Source organism: Hyperolius riggenbachi, chromosome 4 (genome assembly GCF_040937935.1).
Source record: "Hyperolius riggenbachi isolate aHypRig1 chromosome 4, aHypRig1.pri, whole genome shotgun sequence".
Classification (NCBI taxonomy): domain Eukaryota; kingdom Metazoa; phylum Chordata; class Amphibia; order Anura; family Hyperoliidae; genus Hyperolius; species Hyperolius riggenbachi.
This window is the reverse complement of record NC_090649.1, coordinates 125,809,271-125,828,531: the sequence shown is the minus strand read 5'-3', so window position 1 is coordinate 125,828,531 and position 19,261 is coordinate 125,809,271. Positions and strand designations below refer to the sequence as shown.

General features: G+C 47.1%; 1 protein-coding gene across 1 annotated transcript in view; it reads left to right on the top strand.

The window, feature by feature from the left end:
* The first annotated feature begins 602 nt into the window (after nucleotides 1-602).
* Nucleotides 603-19,261, top strand: part of LOC137570505 (G-protein coupled receptor 55-like) — a 28,178-nt gene continuing 9,519 nt past the window's right edge. Inside the window, exon 1 of the mRNA XM_068279180.1 lies at nucleotides 603-647. The gene's annotated coding sequence lies outside the window, so the exon portion shown is untranslated. The remainder of the gene's footprint in view (nucleotides 648-19,261) is intronic.

The window sequence follows — 19,261 nt, the reverse complement described above, 5'->3', positions numbered from 1 at the left end:
AAATGTGTCTTTGTTACAGCTGATAGAAATCCTGCAATAAACCTGCAGTGTATACTGCTTTCCTGCAAGCAGACATAGGTGTAAGATCCTGTGTTTACAAATGATCTGCTCTGCCAAGGCAGACAGCTGAAAGAGCTGATAGATCAAATTACGTGTGTGATTAGTCTCAGATGAGGGGGAATTAGACAGGCCAAACTCTCTAAATAAATACAGGCTGCATTTGTCTGTTTTCCTTCTTTCCTGTGGTTTAAACAGACTGCACTTTACCTGGCAACAGTATTTGACTAATATATGTCTATACAAACAATGTGATCAATGCACAAAAGGCATGTCATTATAGATGGTTGTTTTATCACGGCTCTCAATGACTGTTCAGCATCAATTACAATATACCTTATCGGCCTGGACAGCAGCAGTACAGAGCATATGTAAAAGGTTAATGAGCTCATCCTCACGGTATATGCAAAGGGGAATTTACGCACAAAGAGTTCTCAAATATTTACCCACCGTTACTGCAGTTCAGCCACAGAGTTCTTCCTGCAGCAAAAGCCACATCTGCTTTTTCATCAATATCAGAAGCTGCATCTTTACAGAAAGAATATACTGCAGGCTGGGATGAATCACAATCTAAAATCAAAAAGCTGTAGGTCAGTTTTCTCTTGTTCTCATTTGTTTTGTTTTGGTTTTTTGCTTGTTTTTTGTTTTAAATGTTCCCTATTTCATGTCTGAGTTACCTGCTTTGCATCCTGACTCTTCTCTTTCCATTAGCCTTTGCTCCACCTCTACATCTATCTGTGTCTGTCTGTTTCTCTTTGTCTTTCGCTCTATCTCTATATCTCTATCTCTCTTTGTCTGTCTCTGTCTGTCTGTCTCCCTCTCTCTGGCTCTTATTCTATTCACTTTTTCACCTAAGTTGCTAAGATTTGAGAACATCACCTGGGAGAAAACTTAGGAGAAAAAATGAATTGGATCAGACCCTATGTCTATGTCTCCATCTCTTAATCTTACTTTACCCCCCTTTTCCCATACACCATACATTCTTGATTGTACAATCATACTACTTTCATGTACTATGAGAGCCTACCTAAACAGCCTGCTCAAAGTATTTTCAGTCTATTGGCCCTTATACTGGATAGTGTCTGGATAGTGCAATGGTTAAGGGCTCTGCCTCTGACACAGGCAACCTGGGTTTAGATCGTGGCTCTGCCTGTTCAGTAAGCCAGCACCTATTCAGTAAAGAGTCCTTGGGCTAGACTCCCTACCACTGCTACTGCCTACTGAGTGTGCCCTAGTGGCTGCAGCTCATGTGCTTTGAGTCTGCCAGGAGAAAAGCACAATATTAATGTTATTTGTCTTGTCTACAAAAATGATTTGTACAATCATGTTTACTTTGTCTTATACACATTTTTCTATATTTTTATTTCTCTACCTTTGCTTCTCTTTTTTTAATGTATATTGCTCTCCCTTTTTCACCATGCATATCAATCTGTACTGTTAATAATGTATGTCCAATTGTCCATTCACCATTAATCATAATTATGGATGAGGGTAACAGTAAATTCGGGCGCCTGAGGCAAGTGGACAAATCGGGCGCCGCCATTCACTCCCATAATAAATATCGTTTAATGGGCGCCCGACAGGAAAAAAGAGCGCCGGAGAAAAATAACGTCTTATAAGCGGCGCCCGGAGACTTTTACTGTTTTATAACTGCTTCTCATGATTACACATTATTTTATGATTTATAATTTTTTAAACATTATTTTTAAACGAAAAACAGTACAATATTTTTTTCACACGTTATTAATGCTAATCACAGGGGGGTCTTAGGTTTAGGCACCACCAGGGGGGTCTTAGGGTTAGGCACCACCAGGGGAGTCTTAGGGTTAGGCACCATCAGGGGAGTCTTAGGTTTAGGCACCACCAGGGGGGTCTTAGGTTTAGGCACCACCAGGGGGGTCTTAGGTTTAGGCACCACCAGGGGGGTCTTAGGTTTAGGCACCATCAGGGGAGTCTTAGGTTTAGGCACCAACACAGGGGTCTAGGGGTTAGGGGTAGGTACAGGGAGGGTTACTTACTATTTTTTTTTAAACGTTATTATATGTTTCACTTTTTAAACGGAAGATTAACGTTTTCACAATTGCCAATTTCATGCACATTATTTAATGATTTATAACTTTATAAAACATTATTTTTAAACGAAATATAGTACATTATATTTTTAAACGTTATCCATGTTTATCGTTTAAAACCCCGTGCCCTTTTTTCCCAGCGCCCCTTTTTAACGTACGCAAGGATGAGCTATTACAACTGTTTAAACTGATGTTAAATTAAAAAAGTGCAATTTCAATGAGAAAACTTCACTAAAACTAGTTAATATAATTTCTCCCTTCTCAGCGAATACCTGGAAAATACTAAATTGAATAATTATCTTTATTATTTTCCCTTGTATAACTTAGCATTGGTAGTGTAACCAGCACCATTCAGGCTGCCAAAGCAGATACAATTTGCACACACCTCAGCTGGATAACTACATCATTAAAGTAAATGGGGGGAAAGGGGTACAAATCATGGGGGGGATTTTGTAGTCATATATTATTGAGGAGAAATGGATAATGGTCCCACAAGCTATGGGGCTAGATGGTAACCCCCAAATGTGCTAACGAGTGTGTAGATATGTATGTGGGGCCATTATTATTTTGAATTTTATAGCGTCAGGATCTTCCATGGCACTTTTCAGCAAAAAATACAATAATGTGCTGTAAAACTATTAGTAACAGGAACCTGTGTATGGTGGCAGTATTCATAATGATCAATTATAGCGTTCACGTAATCAGGAGCATGGCCGGATTTGTACTCTTCATCGCCCAAGGCCACTGTCACCAGCCGCCCCCCCTCCAGTATAGGTAGCAAGATGACCCCTCCCCCCCTTCCCTCTGGTATAGGTAGCCTGATGACTCCCTCCCCCCGCCCAGTATAGGTAGCCTGATGCAGGGGTGAACCTGGGGTGCCTGGCACCTGGGTGCAAGATTTTCTCTAGCGCCTATGGGAGTGGTTAAATTAACCGCGCCTAGCCACATAACCACACCCATGTCCTGCCTAATCACACCCACACCTTCCACCTCTTTATGCATGCATGTGATACCCCATTCCTACCATGGGCTTGCTCCTGGCTGGCTTTGGCTGCCTGCGAGTCTGCTAGTCTCTGGACTGACGCAGGCTGAGAGGTTCTGCGAGTGCGACGCAGTCCCACACTGCGTATTTATGGCTGCCTGTGGCCACCCTACTCTTGCTCGCTGTCGTCGGCTCCTCCCCCCGCCAAGCCCAAGCGTGAGGTGGGCTGCCTGTATCTTTCCCGTTGCGCTGCGCAGCCTGCCAGTGTTGCCAACCTTTCATGTTATTTTTTACTGACAAATACCTAAAAATTTATTGACAAAGATTATTTTTACTGACAAAATTTTTCCACTAAATGCACATAAGAGACAGCGTTTCACCAGTAAATGCACGCAATGACAGACAGCCTTTCATCAGTAAATGCACATAATGAGAGACAGCTTTTCCCCAGTAAATGCACATAATAAGAGACAGCTTTTCCCCAGTAAATGCACATAATAAGAGACAGCTTTTTCCCAGTAAATGCACATAATGAGAGACAGCTTTTCACCAGTAAATGCACATAATGAGAGACAGCTTTTCATCAGTAAATGCACATAATAAGCCCTTTAGGCAGTGAGTGACAGGGACCCCCTTTAGGCAGTGAGTGACAGGGACCCCCTTTAGGCAGTGAGTGACAGGGACCCCCTTTAGGCAGTGAGTGACAGGGAGCCCCTTTAGGCAGTGAGTGACAGGGAGCCCCTTTAGGCAGTGAGTGACAGGGAGCCCCTTTAGCTAGTAAGTGAAAGGGAGCCCCTTTAGCTAGTGAGTGACAGGGAGCCCCTTTAGCTAGTGAGTGACAGGGAGCCCTTTTAGCTAGTGAGTGACAGGGAGCCCCTTTAGCTAGTGAGTGACAGGGACCCCCTTTAGGCAGTGAGTGACAGGGACCCCCTTTAGGCAGTGAGTGACAGGGAGCCCCTTTAGGCAGTGAGTGACAGGGAGCCCCTTTAGGCAGTGAGTGACAGGGAGCCCCTTTAGCTAGTGAGTGACAGGGAGTCCTTTTAGCTAGTGAGTGACAGGGAGCCCCTTTAGGCAGTAACATACAGGGAGCCCCTTTGGGCAGTGAGTGACAGGGAGCCCCTTTAGCTAGTGAGTGACAGGGACCCCCCCCCCCCCCCCAGCCGCCGTCGCCGCCGCTTCCCCCTTACCTTGCAGCATGTCAGACCTCGATCAGCGGGCAACCCGACCAGTAAGAGCAGGCGCCGGCTGCATCCGCTCTACATGTGGAAGTGATGTCACTTCCGCATATCAGTGCGGGCGCTGGTTCCTAGCACCCGCACTATTGGTCACCGCGGCGCCGCCTGATCGAGGTCTGACGGCTAGAGGGAGTGGCGACTAGAGTGGGGGAGCGGCGGCCAGGCAGCGCCTGTCGGAGACAGGCGCCTGAATGCAATGCACCCGCCGCACCCGCCCAGGCGCTGCCCTGGCCTGATGACTCCTTCCCTCGCCCAGTATAGGTAGTTAAATGACCCCTCCCACCTTTCCCTCCAGTATAGGTAGCCAGATGACTCTCTTATTCCCTCCTCCCCCTTTCAGTATAGGTAGCTAGCTTGCCTTCACACCGCAGCAGCCATCAGTCTTCTCTTCTTTTCCGTCTCTAATGCTGTCCAAGTCCATAACCACCGGCCACAGTGCAAATGTGCACAGAGAGCAAGGTGGCTACTGAACAAGCGGCTAGCAGCAGAGTACCGCAGTCATGCACTCACCCGATCTCCCTGCATTGCAGCTTACAAATGCTGCACCAGTGTAGCCTGCTGCTTTGGTGCCCTTGCTCCTGTGGTGCCCTAGGCCATGGCCTAGGAGGCCTTGGCCTAAATCCGGCCCTGATCAGGAGCCAATCATCAAGGCTCCTGATCCCTGCTGGGAGATGTCACATGTGACCAGGGGCGTATCTGGGTAATATAGCGCCTGTGGTAAACACTGAAATTGCCCCAGGAGTCAAGCATCAAGGCTCCTGATCCCTGCTGGGGATGTCCAGAGCCGGATTATGGCTAAATGGGGCCCTAAGCAAAGTAACTGATTTGGGCCCCCCACCCCCCATATTAGAATGGGAAGATGCAGCTGCTGTGTGCACAGTAACATGCCGGACACACCTGGGCAGCCGCTCTACTGGTTGCTATGGGCAACAGCCCACTTTCCTCTGTGAGTGCACAATGCACGGAATAGCAGCGCCAACATGCAGAGGGAGAGATGAATGGCCGGGACTTTGTCACTCAGGGCACCACTGTGAAAAGGGCGCCCGATATCACAGCGGCAGCACTTTCCCCCTGCATCTCCAGCCTGGCAATAACAGTAAGCTCTGGACACCGCCAACCCGGAAGCCGCCCCCCAGACAGAATTACATAACCCCCCCACCACCGAACAACCGATTTCCTCCCAAACTAGACAGCCACATCCACCATGCAGCCTCCACCCCCATGAATACGGTAGTCCTGCAGAGAAGGGCAGCCGCAGTGGGGGAAAATGACAGCACCAGTTGACTCGCATTCCCTAGCTGCGATCCAAGCAATAGAGGTCCCGTCATCTGGAGCCCATCTGTCTCCACTAGAGTGCCGCTGCTCTGTTACTACTACTATTACTACTTCCTACTTCCTGTCTGATCTGAGAATCAGGAAGTTCAGAGCAAGCGGCGGCACCGTAGAGGAGACAGATGGGTTTCGGATGATGGGACCTCTATCGCTTGTATCACGGATAGGTGAGTGGGCGTTTGTCATCTGCTGCTATCATTCCTGCCCACTGCAGCTGTGGTTCTCTGTGGGAAGGGAGGGAGGAGCAGGCAGCGGCAGAGCTCACAGTAGCAGGAGAGGGACTCAGGAGGAGAGCCCGGCTCTGAAGACAGTCAGCAGCTGGCGGCGTCCTTTGACAGGATGGCGAGGGCTGGATTATGTGCTGATGGGGCCCCTTTGACTCTGAATGGGGCCCCAAGCAACTGCTTCTGTTGCCTGGTCGGTAATCTGGCCCTGGGGATGTCACATATGTGACATGACATGACAGCTAATTTTCCGGTGGGTGCAATCAACTTGGAAGTACAGGTACTGTGGCTACGAAAATCTGCATCAGATAGATGGTTAGTTATAAAAATTCCCAAACCTGACATAGATTTTAATAGACAAAGTCAGAAAGCATTAAAGTGAAACTCTAGGAATTTTAAAGCCCTAGTTCACCCTCCAGGATTTTTCATTGCCAGTAAAAGTTAATAGGGGACTGCACCATTACTCATATAACGTCCAGATACATTTTCTTTGTTAAAGTCAATCACATGATCTAGACCAGGCATGGGCAAACTTGGCACTCCAGCTGTTAAGGAACTACAAGTCCCACAATGCATTGCAGGAGTCTGACAGCCACAGTCATGACTCATAAAGGCAAATGCATTGTGGGACTTGTAGTTCCGTAACAGCTGGAGGGCCGAGTTTGCCCATGCCTGATCTAGACAGAACAGATCTGTGCACAAAGTGTATGGCTGAGGGCTGAATGAGAGATCAGCACAAAACCCTCACCTTATCCACCCCCTCACTCTGCTCCCTCCTGTGAAGGGAGGAAGTGAGCAGGGTCAAATCTGTGTCCACAGGAAAGACTGGTTTGTCCAAACTCCCAGAAACATCCTGTCTACTTCTTGTGAGTTATCGAACAGAAGGTGGATTTTGGACCATTTATACAATGCTATTTCGTCTCGCCAAGCTACATATGATAGTCACTCAGGAGGAAGTCAGGTTTGAAAACGCAGAAAGCCCAGCAATTAAAATTAAATGAATGTGAACATGGTTTATGAACTATGAACAAACTGTCTTCATTGCAAACTATGATCTATTCTACAGTATATGCATTATAGAAAAACATGACCTTAAAGGAGTCATCAGGCAAAAATATGGATCCCCCGCTCTACTTCCTCCAGCCCCTTGCAGATGACACGTCCCACGCCGCAGCTCCGTGCTCAGTCTTCAGCCCAGGGGCTTCGTCTGATGCAGAGGAAGCCCCGGGTAAGTAGAGCGGGGGACCCATATTTTTGCCTGATGACTGCTTTAAAGTACCACCATCACTACTACACACGTCAAGAGAAATATGATAATGAGTTTAGACAGTCAATTTAACCCCTACCTTTAAAAAGGGGCGTAACAATAGACCCTGCAAGGGATGCAGTTGCAGGGGGCCCCGTGGGGGAGAGGTTTCTTTTCTCTGTCCTGAGAGACTGAAAACTAAGTGCACAGAGAGAAACTTTCTGCTCTCTGCACAATTGTTCTAATGACTGCATCTGCTCAGCCACTGATAAGGAATCATACAAAGTTTTGCAGACAAAGATTTGTAGATAGTCCCTATTCAGTGTGCAGCAGGCTCTTGTGCACCGCACCCTGCCCCCTCCATCCCCTCCCCAAGTCCTGTGTACTGTAGTGAGAAGTCTGCAGAGCCAGTTCTGTTTCATCAGAGATGGACAGAGTGAGTGTAATATGAAGCTGAGGCAGGGGCACACTTGTCTGTCAGTTTTCTGCACACCGAGTGTGTCTGTCTGTGAGAAAACATGCACGTTTTATCACAGAAGCGAATGTAATTGATAGAGGAAATACATGCAGTGCTTCAATGCTGCATGGGGAAAACACAGTTAAGTGTGCACTAGCCAGTTGAATAACATTGGTTCTCAGTTTACCTGTGCAGAAAGCGAGGGAGGTGTTAGGGGAGGGGGGGGGGGAGTTTTGCAGTGTAACCCAGTGATTTCTCCCTGCTAAAGTAAAAGCCCTTAAAAGAAAAAACAACACTATTAATTTATGCACAGAAAGCTCTCTGCAAGTCGGATTATATAGCTGCGTATAATTAATATGCCATCTACAAGTTTGAACCAGCAGCTCTGAATGTATTTGTGGCCTTACCCTGTCAGGAACATAAAGGAATAATGTCCATAGTCTCTCATTGAGCTGAAGTGGTGCTTTATAGGAGTGACCGTCTTGCTTGCATGAAGCCGAACATTTGAAAATAGCGTCGGTTTTATGAAGGCCAAACGGTAGTACGTACTTTTGATTTTTTGCCTTGCAGAATGTATTATGTTATGGAAAGTTTTTTTTTCTTTCTTTTGTTTTTTAAAGCTATGGGTGAATTTCTCTCACAAACTTAGTTGAACGCTTACCAGTTGTTTTAAAGTTACAGCCAGTGGCAGCTCCAGCTTCACTTTTTTTGGGAGGGCAAAAGAGGGCACGATGGCTGGCTGGTGGGGTCCATTTGGGTGATCAAAATCAATTTTTCTATGGTGAGCTTTAGATATTTTTTTGCCTAATTCAGGTGATTAAATTGAGGCTTACTAATTTAGCAATGGCAGGAGCAAAATGTAAACATCACAAACTGAACTCAGAGGCTTTTGAGCAGAGCAGATTGTCCAAATGATGGTGCTATTATTGAAGAAAAGTTACCTACAGTTGTACTTGGATAGTTTGTCAGCATGCTTTAATAATCCTTGCTAGCAAGCTGCTCCTTTGTGGACAGATCATAGGTAAACCATTCCAGCCTCCAGCCTGTGTTGCACAACTCCATAAGCAAGTGGAGGGGAAAGAAGCAGAAGGGAGAAAAACACTGTATGTGTAATGCCTTATCTTAGTAGCTAAGCTTTGCTGGAGACTAGAGCTTGTATTTTACTTGTATCATTATCCTGATTCAAAACTTCTAATCTTTAAAATGCACGCTCTAGTTTATTGAATAATTTAAAAGAAAAATAGTAGGCTTTTAGCTTGGAGGCCTTCTTCAGACTCTAGTCCTCTTGACTGACAATATTAGTACATACCAGTGTTGCCAACTCATCCCTTTAATTACTGACACATCTAAGTTATACAGGTTCTGGGGCTATTTGTTCATAATAAGTGCCTTAACTGCATCTTGTTAGCCACAAAACCTGTATAATTCATATCTGTCAGTAATTAAAGGGATGAGTTGGCAACACTGGTACATACAATCAGAAGGTGGTTGAGAGATTGTTTTGCAAATAGTGTCATCCAGATCGTTAATTACAAGGGATCTTGCAAATAGATAAGAATCTTGGTGTACTTAATGCCTACATTGAGTCAGACTGACATAGAGAGGTTTTTTTACAAACCCTATCCTGTTCACTTGAATGCTGCTGGAGCCATGAAAAAGATAACCATATGTGATTTCCGGGGGGGGGGTTCAGTGAACCAGCGTGACCAAGTGCAGCGCCGCCCATGGTTACAGCCAAGGCCACTATCAGGCAGGTATAGGTTTAGGAGGGTGCAGGTAGTACTACACAGGGTTTTTTTTAAAAACATTTACATTTTTAGTTTTTTTCGTGTTTTCTTGCACCAGCGTGGGGAAGTGGCCTGAATCTCTTGTCCCAATCACGCGCCTGATGTAGTGTTGGGCGAACATCTAGATGTTCGGGTTCGGGCCGAACAGGCCGAACATGGCCGCGATGTTCGGGTGTTCGACCCGAACTCCGAACATAATGGAAGTCAATGGGGACCCGAACTTTTGTGGTTTGTAAAGCCTCCTTACATGCTACATACCCCAAATTTACAGGGTATGTGCACCTTGGGAGTGGGTACAAGAGGAAAAAAAAATTTAGCAAAAAGAGCTTATAGTTTTTGAGAAAATCGATTTTAAAGTTTCAAAGGGAAAACTGTCTTTTAAATGCGGGAAATGTCTGTTTTCTTTGCACAGGTAACATGCTTTTTGTCGGCATGCAGTCATAAATGTAATACATATAAGAGGTTCCAGGAAAAGGGACCGGTAATGCTAACCCAGCAGCAGCACACGTGATGGAACAGGAGGAGGGTGGCGCAGGAGGAGAAGGCCACGCTTTGAGACACAACAACCCAGGCCTTGCATGAGGACAAGAAGCGTGCGGATAGCATGCTTTGTACCACCATGCAGTCATAAATGTAATAAAGATAAGTGGTTCAATAAACAGGGACCACGCGGCAACGCTAACCCAGCAGCAGCACACGTGATGGAACAGGAGGAGGCGCAGGAGGAGAAGGCCACGCTTTGTGAGACACAACAACCCAGGCCTTGCATGAGGACAAAAAGCGTGCGGATAGCATGCTTTGTACCGCCATGTAGTCATAAATGTAATAAAGATAAGAGGTTCAATAAACAGGGACCACGCGGCAACGCTAACCCAGCAGCAGCAGCAGCAGCAGCAGCACACGTGATGGAACAGGAGGAGGCGCAGGAGGAGAAGGCCACGCTTTGTGAGACACAACAACCCAGGCCTTGCATGAGGACAAAAAGCGTGCGGATAGCATGCTTTGTACCGCCATGTAGTCATAAATGTAATAAAGATAAGAGGTTCCATAAACAGGGACCGGCAACGGTAACCCAGCAGCAGCAGCAGCAGCAGCAGCACACGTGATGGAACAGGAGGAGGCGCAGGAGGAGAAGGCCACGCTTTGTGAGACACAACAACCCAGGCCTTGCATGAGGACAAAAAGCGTGCGGATAGCATGCTTTGTACCGCCATGTAGTCATAAATGTAATAAAGATAAGAGGTTCCATAAACAGGGACCGGCAACGGTAACCCAGCAGCAGCAGCAGCAGCAGCACACGTGATGGAACAGGAGGAGGCGCAGGAGGAGAAGGCCACGCTTTGTGAGACACAACAACCCAGGCCTTGCATGAGGACAAAAAGCGTGCGGATATAGCAGCAATGCTTTTTGCCGCCATGCAGTCATAAATGTAATACAGATGAGAGGTTCAATAAACAGGGACCGGAAACGCTAAACCATCCCAGATGTTCATCGGTCATGTTACTTGGTTGGGGTCCAGGAGTGTTGCGTAGTCGTTTCCAATCCAGGATTGATTCATTTTAATTTGAGTCAGACGGTCTGCATTTTCTGTGGAGAGGCGGATACGCCGATCTGTGATGATGCCTCCGGCAGCACTGAAACAGCGTTCCGACATAACGCTGGCTGCCGGGCAAGCCAGCACCTCTATTGCGTACATTGCCAGTTCGTGCCAGGTGTCTAGCTTCATGCCCGGTTTCAGGTCCAGCGGTGCCAGCCACAAATCCGTCTGTTCCTTTATTCCCCTCCAAATTTCCTCCCCTGTGTGCTGCTTATCCCCAAGGCAGATCAGCTTCAGCAACGCTTGCTGACGCATGCCAACAGCTGTGCTGCACTGCTTCCACGATCCTACTGCTGCTGGTGCTGGGTTAGCATTTCCGGATGAGGTACAGCTTTGAGATGCGTTGGAGGAGAAGGAGTCAGAGAGGTAGGTGCTGCTGTTGTTATCCAGCTGTTTGCGGCGTGGGCAACACCCGCGCCGTAGCAGGTGAGGAATCGCTGCCAGGCTCCACAAGGTTCACCCAGTGCGCGGTAAGGGAGATGTATCGACCCTGGCCGAACGCACTCGTCCAGGTGTCAGTGGTGAGGTGAACCTTGCAGGCAACGGCATTCTTCAAGCTTCGGGTTATTTAGCTGACCACGTGCTCATGCAACTCAGGCACTGCAGAGCGCGCAAAGTGGTAGCGGCTGGGAACAACGTAACGTGGGATGGCCACTGACATCATGCCCTTGAAGCTGTTTGTCTCCACCACTCGATATGGCAGCATTTCGCAGGCCAGAAGCTTGGCTATGCTGGCTGGCTGTTACTGCCACGGCCCGGGGGTCATTTGCTGGCAATTTCCTCTTGTGCTCAAACATCTCAGAGACAGACAACTCAACCGTAGCGCTGCACACCGAAGGGCTGTTGGTTGTTGTGTTTGATGAACACTGGGAGACCTCAAGAGCACTAGTCCGGAAAGTGACAGTGTCAGCATCGTCTGATGTTTGTGAATGTTGTGAACCACGCAATGGCTGGGCTACTGCTGCTGCTGAGGCGGGTCTGGTGGTGAGTCTGGTGAACCCAAGGGAGGCAGTGTTGCTGGTGGTACCCTGTCCTGCCGCGTTTGCCCACAGAGTGGGATGTTTGGATAGAATGTGGCGGCTCATGCTGGTGGTGGAGAGGTTGTTAATACTTTTCCCCCTGCTCAGGCGGGTCTTGCACACCTTGCAAATCGCCATGGTAACATCCTCAGTGCAGTCTTCAAAGAAAGCCCAGACTTTAACTGGCTGAGGACTCGGACCTCGTGCGTGATGTGCTGGTGCTGCTTAACCCACTGCTGGACGCTTGAGAGGTCATCCAAGTAATTATCTGGTCCTGTTCTTTTGGATCTGTGAGGGTTGTTGTCCTGGACAACATGGGCAGTATTGAGTGGGTTTTCTTGGGTGCTCCCCTGTGGCCTGTACGTGAACCGTCAGGGGAAACACCTCTTCCCTTGCCCCTCCCTCTTTCACCGGATTTCTTCCTCATTTCACTTATCCTTAAAGTACACGCTGACTGGCAGCAGTACAGTGGCAGTACAGAAATGCTATACAGTGGTGGGTGAGCGGTGTACCACTATTGTCAGCAGTGACACAGAGCACAATGCTATACAGTGGCGGGTGAGCGGTGTACTACTGTTCCCAGCAGACACAGAGTGGAAGTAAACACAATGCTATATAGTGTGGCTGAGCCGTGTACACAGAGTGGCATTAAACACAATGCTATATAGTCTGCTATATAGTCACCCCGAACAGGGTGATGTTCTGCAGAACCCGAACAGTGGCAAACACTGTTCGCCCAACACTACTGGGAGGGAACGCAGATTTTAGTACCTAAACACACGATACAACATGTTTTCCGGGGTCGGACTCTGAGGCACATACAGATGGTCCCGATCATCATCCTCATCATACAACTCTTCTCCTGAGTCTGACCCACCCACCACCTCTGCCACCCCAACATCCCCAGACACAGACCCCTCATCGTCCTCAACATTAACTTGGGATGCTGGCCTGAGCCAGACCTCCTCCTCCACATCAGGCCCCATCATCTCCTCAATGGCAGCCCTCATTAATCGCTCTGGCGACGGACTGATGGACACAACGTTCTCCTCCGGGGAGGGCTGCTGCTGACCACTGGCTGCTGGGGTGGATGTTATAGCTTGCGTGGGGCGTTGGCTGTTGCTGTTGTTGGGAGTGCTGCTCACAGCGGAGGTCTCTGGGGAACTCATGTTGAGCTCATATAATGGTTGACGGTGAGTGGAGTATTACTGATCCCAGCAATATACACACTGACTGGCAGAGTACGCAATGCTATATAGTGTGGCTGAGCGGTGTACACAGAGTGGCAGTAAACACAATGCTATATAGTCTGGCTGAGCGAGCGGTGTACTACTGTTCCCAGCAGAATCAGAGTGGCAGTAAACAATGGTATATAGTCTGGCTGAGCGGTGTACACAGAGTGTCAGTAAACAATGGTATATAGTCTGGCTGAGCGGTGTACACACAATGCTATATAGTCTGCTATATAGTGTCAGTAAACAATGGTATATAGTCTGGCTGAGCGAGCGGTGTACTACTGTTCCCAGCAGAATCAGAGTGGCAGTAAACAATGGTATATAGTCTGGCTGAGCGGTGTACACAGAGTTTCAGTAAACAATGGTATATAGTCTGGCTGAGCGGTGTACACAGAGTGTCAGTAAACAATGGTATATAGTCTGGCTGAGCGGTGTACACAGAGTGGCAGTAAACACAATGCTATATAGTCTGGCTGAGCGAGCGGTGTACTACTGTTCCCAGCAGAATCAGAGTGGCAGTAAACAATGGTATATAGTCTGGCTGAGCGGTGTACACAGAGTGTCAGTAAACAATGGTATATAGTCTGGCTGAGCGGTGTACACAGAGTGTCAGTAAACAATGGTATATAGTCTGGCTGAGCGGTGTACACAGAGTGGCAGTAAACACAATGCTATATACTCTGGCTGAGCGAGCGGTGTACTACTGTTCCCAGCAGACACAGAACAGTGAACAGAATGCTATATAGTGTGGCTGAGCGAGCGGTGTACCACTATTCCCAGCAGACACAGAACAGTGAACAGAATGCTATATAGTGTGGCTGAGCGGGCGGTGTACCACTATTCCCAGCAGACACAGAACAGTGAACAGAATGCTATATAGTGTGGATGAGCGAGCGGTGTACCACTATTCCCAGCAGACACAGAACAGTAAACAGAATGCTATATAGTGTGGCTGAGCGAGCGGTGTACCACTATTCCCAGCAGACACAGAACAGTGAACAGAATGCTATATAGTGTGGCTGAGCGAGCGGTGTACCACTATTCCCAGCAGACACAGAACAGTGCACAGAATGCTATATAGTGTGGCTGAGCGAGCGGTGTACCACTATTCCCAGCAGACACAGAACAGTAAACAGAATGCTATATAGTGTGGCTGAGCGAGCGGTGTACCACTATTCCCAGCAGACACAGAACAGTAAACAGAATGCTATATAGTGTGGCTGAGCGAGCGGTGTACCACTATTCCAAGCAGACACAGAACAGTGAACAGAATGCTATATAGTGTGGCTGAGCGAGCGGTGTACCACTATTCCCAGCAGACACAGAGTGGCAGTAAACAGAATGCTATATAGTGTGGCTGAGCGAGGTACACAGAGTGGCAGTAAACAGAATGCTATATAGTGTGGCTGAGCAAGCGGTGTACTACTATTCCCAGCAGACACAGAGTGGCAGTAAACAGAATGCTATATAGTGTGGCTGAGCGAGGTACACAGAGTGGCAGTAAACAGAATGCTATATAGTGTGGCTGAGCAAGCGGTGTACTACTGTTCCCAGCAGTGACACAATGACAGGGGGGACCCTGGCTAGCGTGGCTGGAGCGCGAACTACCCTGCCTGCCTACCCAAAGCTAAACCCACAGACAAATGGCGGAGATATGACGTGGTTCGGGTATTTATTTACCCGAACCACGTGACCGTTCGGCCAATCAGAGCGCGTTCGGGTCCGAACCACGTGACCCGTTCGGCCAATCACAGCGCTAGCCGAACGTTCGGGGAACGTTCGGCCATGCGCTCTTAGTTCGGCCATATGGCCGAACGGTTTGGCCGAGCACCGTCAGGTGTTCGGCCGAACTCGAACATCACCCGAACAGGGTGATGTTCTGCAGAACCCGAACAGTGGCGAACACTGTTCGCCCAACACTAGCCTGATGTCTATCAATTCTGTACTATGTACCGCAGTACCAACATCTCTATCTTGTGTGTACCATGCATTTTATATACCCATGTTTGTTTTCTACTCTGTACAGTGCCACTGAATGTAATAGTGCTTTATATAGCAATAATAACAATTAACTGCTAAGACCAGATGATTTTTTTCATTATGTCCTGAAAAGCTTAGAAATTGAAAGAGCGTGTACTTTCTCCTTATGACTATAAAGATGGCAATACTCGTATCAAGCTTCTCCTAAACTGACAGATCATTCTTTGATAATATTCTGATTGTGATTGTTTTCCTCCATACACAGCACATCAATATTTAATATATTTCAGAAAGAAATATATTGAACATTTGATTTATCAGAGATGGAATAGATCTTTGGCAGATTCAATAGGAGTGATCAAATCTGTTAGAAATTGAATGGAAAAACTGATGTGTGTATGATCATCTTAAATCATGAAGGCTCCGAATCCGATAAATGCTGATTAGTGATGACATCACACTGAGTGAAAATACACTTCAGAAAATACACTACAGAAAAATGAGGCCAAACGTAGCGCTCTCACACTTATTACCCTACTTTGTAGCTTTAGTCCTGTGTATGTTAGTCATTCTACGCAGCGGTGTGTGGTTTGACAATGTAGGTAAAACTCACTCCGCTACCACCCATCTTTATAGAACTGACATGTGTGGGTTTTAGCATGCAGAATAAACTTAGATGAACTGTTGTATAGGAGATACTTCTCCTGTGTAGTGAACTCAATTTAGTGTAGTGATACATTTTTAGCTTTACTGGTTTAGGCATCTTTATTGGACATGGACAGCTTTCTAAAGAATACTGATGACTTGCAGAACAGGACTTAGTTTAATGGGACCCTGAGATGGGGGGATAGAAAAAATGCATACATACCTGGGGCTTACTCCAGCCCCCTTCAGCCTGATCCATCCCTCGCCGCTGTCCTCCGCCTTCTGGATTTCTCGATTAATCCGCCTCCGCCTTTCTGGATTAATCGTAAAGGCTATGGTAAATTTGTAGAACGCTTCCAGCTACGGGAGCACCACGAGGTAGCACACGCAGCCGCACTGCGCAGGAGCCGACTGACTCTGACTGGCAGAACTTACAGGAGCCCTTAACCACTTGAGGACCACAGTAGAAAACCCCCCTAAAGACCAGGCGAATTTTTGTGAAAATGGCCACTGCAGCTTTAAGGCCTAGCTGCAGGCCTGCACAACACAGCACACAAGTGATTCCCCCCTCCTTTTCTCCCCACCAACAGGGCTCTCTGTTGGTGGGGTCAGATCACCCCCCGGATGTTTATGCGTTTATTTATTTTTTACTTAATGTTTTTTAATACATTTTGCTATTTTTTAAAAAAAATTTGTATTCCCCCCTCCCTCCCTCCCTCCGCTGGCCAATCCATGTGATCAGCTGTCATAGGCTTCAGCCTGGGGCTGCCGCCGTGGCCACACCCATCGGCATTAGGCAGTCCCCTGGAGGTTAAAGGGGTTCTGTGGCTGTTTAAAAAACAAAAAGTGTGACTTACCTGGGGCTTCTACCAGCCCCCTGCAGCTATCAAGTTCTACACCATCACTGAAGCCCCTGGGTAAGTCACACTTTTTTGTTTTTTTTAAACGGCCACAAAAGCCCTTTAAGGAGGATCCAGAAAGTGAGGGACAGATCAAGTCGAAGGGGGCTGGAGGAAGCTCCAGGTATGTATACATTTTTTTCTATCCCCCATCTCAGGTACACTTTAAAATTAACATGAAGGGGAAATGTTAATAAAAGTTAGATACTGTACTTAGTAGAGAGAAGTCTCTAGATATTCCAAAGGTTTCCCCTATCACCCTTGACCCCACTGATCCAGCACTGGGACCCTCTAAGCAAATATGACAAGAGCTTGTCTGCTCCTGAACAAGTCCTGTCTCCACCTGTGTAGTAGCATGGAACCTCTTATATCACTGGTGCAGACAGGATCCGCGCAGACACTGTCAGGGCAATCGCCTGGATTCCACCGCTGATGAAATCGCATGCATATGCGATTCCGCGTCCGTTTTTGCCGCGAATTTGCATGCGAATTCGCATAGGTGAGGGTATATGCGATTTTAACCATGTCACTGCCTGTGTGAATTAACATTGGTACCTATGCGAATTCGCATGCGAATTCGCGGCAAAAAACGCGCATGCGATTTCCCTATTAAATACATTGGGCTCTATTCACAAAGCGGTGCTAACCTACTTAGCACGTCTAAAGTCTTTAGACGTGCTAACCAGGGTGCTAAGTAGGTTAGCACCGGATTTCTGAATCAGATAATTCGGTGCTAACCTACTTAGCACCCTGGTTAGCACGTCTAAAGACTTTAGACGTGCTAAGTAGGTTAGCACCGCTTTGTGAATCAAGCCCATTGTGTGCGATTCGTCTGCATTCCACACGCAGGCGAATTCTGAGGGCTCTGCCGTGCAGAAAAATCCTGCACAGAAAAACGCACATCAAAACTGACAAGTGGAAACAGGCCCATCCACTTGTATTGACTGTGCGAATCTGCATGCAGGAAACGCATGCAGATTCGCGATAGTGGAAACGGGCCCTTAGTGTTGCTTTCACATTTTCTCAAAAGTCATTTTTGCATCGAATATGCAATTTTCAATTTCGAGAATATTTATTTGCAAAAATACATTGTACTTGATTTAGCAAATATGGTCAAAAGGAGAAAACGTGAATTGTATATAGCCCCCGGGACCATGGCTTCAATTCATGAAGCATTGCCACATTCAGTCATGCTGAAAACCGCTGACTTTAACAAGCACTTAGGAAAATGTCAATTCATCAAAGTTGTTACCGCATGAAAAGCTGAAATTACCAAGCAGTGAGATAAATTACCGACTTGCGCTGTAAATGCCTCATAACATGTCAGTAAATGTCAATTCATCAATGTTACAGCATTCCACAAATTCCTCCGGAATATATTAGATATCCTGACAGAGTGCTGTCTGTTGTCCTCTGTTATCGGTGCATGGAGTTTTTTATGTGTAATCATAGCCGCATTACACGGCTGTGTACATGAATTTGCATAATTCTGCATAATTTCCATTTATCGGATACCTATGGGATCTGTCTTGCATGATCACTATGGATGCTCCTCACCTTCATCACTTGAGGTCCCCGGAGCTCCCACGGAGGCTGTTCTATCATTTCATTGTTTCCACTATACATACAGATTTATGCACCTTCTTAGTATAGTATATTAGACGTGCTTTTCATGGCACACCTAAGTACACTTCATGCATATTTATAGCTGCACTGCACTGCTATGTGCTTCATTGTTTACGCTTTTGTGATCGTATGCGTCATTGCATACGCATTGCATTTTTTTTTTTTTTTTTTTTACTAAATGCGACTTTATTGCAGCATAAGACCAATTATTTTTGTTTATTGTTCCATATGTCGGTTTAGATGCTCGCAGTGGGTTTTTGTCCCTATGTGCGCTTTTTGATGTCTTATGCATCGCCACATGCGTGTTCTACACTGTAGTAGAGATCGCTTTCACTTTAGATGTGCTCTTTACGGCACGCTTAAGCAATCTCCCTTTTTTTTTTTTTTTTTAGTAATCATAGCCGCATTACACTGCTGTGTACATACATTTTCATAACTTTGCATAATTTCCATCTATCGGATACCTATGGGATCTGTCTTGCATGATCACTATAGATGTTCTTCACTTTCACCACTTAAGGTCCTCGGAGCTCCCATGGAGGCTGTTCTATCCACTGGCGTAACAATAGGGCCTGCAGCCCCTTACACTCGGCGCTCACGTGACTTCAAACACTTCCTCCTTCCGGGTTGAAGGAGGAAGTGTTTGAAGTCACGTGAGCGCCGAGTGGAACGCATCGTGGGAGGCGCCGAGGGACGGCCGGAGAAGACGTCAGAAGGGTAAGCTTGATCCTCCGCCCAGCCCGCACAGCACAGCAGTACTGGGTGTCATCCGGATAACTACTATCCGGATCACCCGAAGATTGCCCGCCGCTGCCCAGACACTGCCCGGACTTAGATTTAAGGCGGAGGGGAGCGCAGAGGGGAGAGC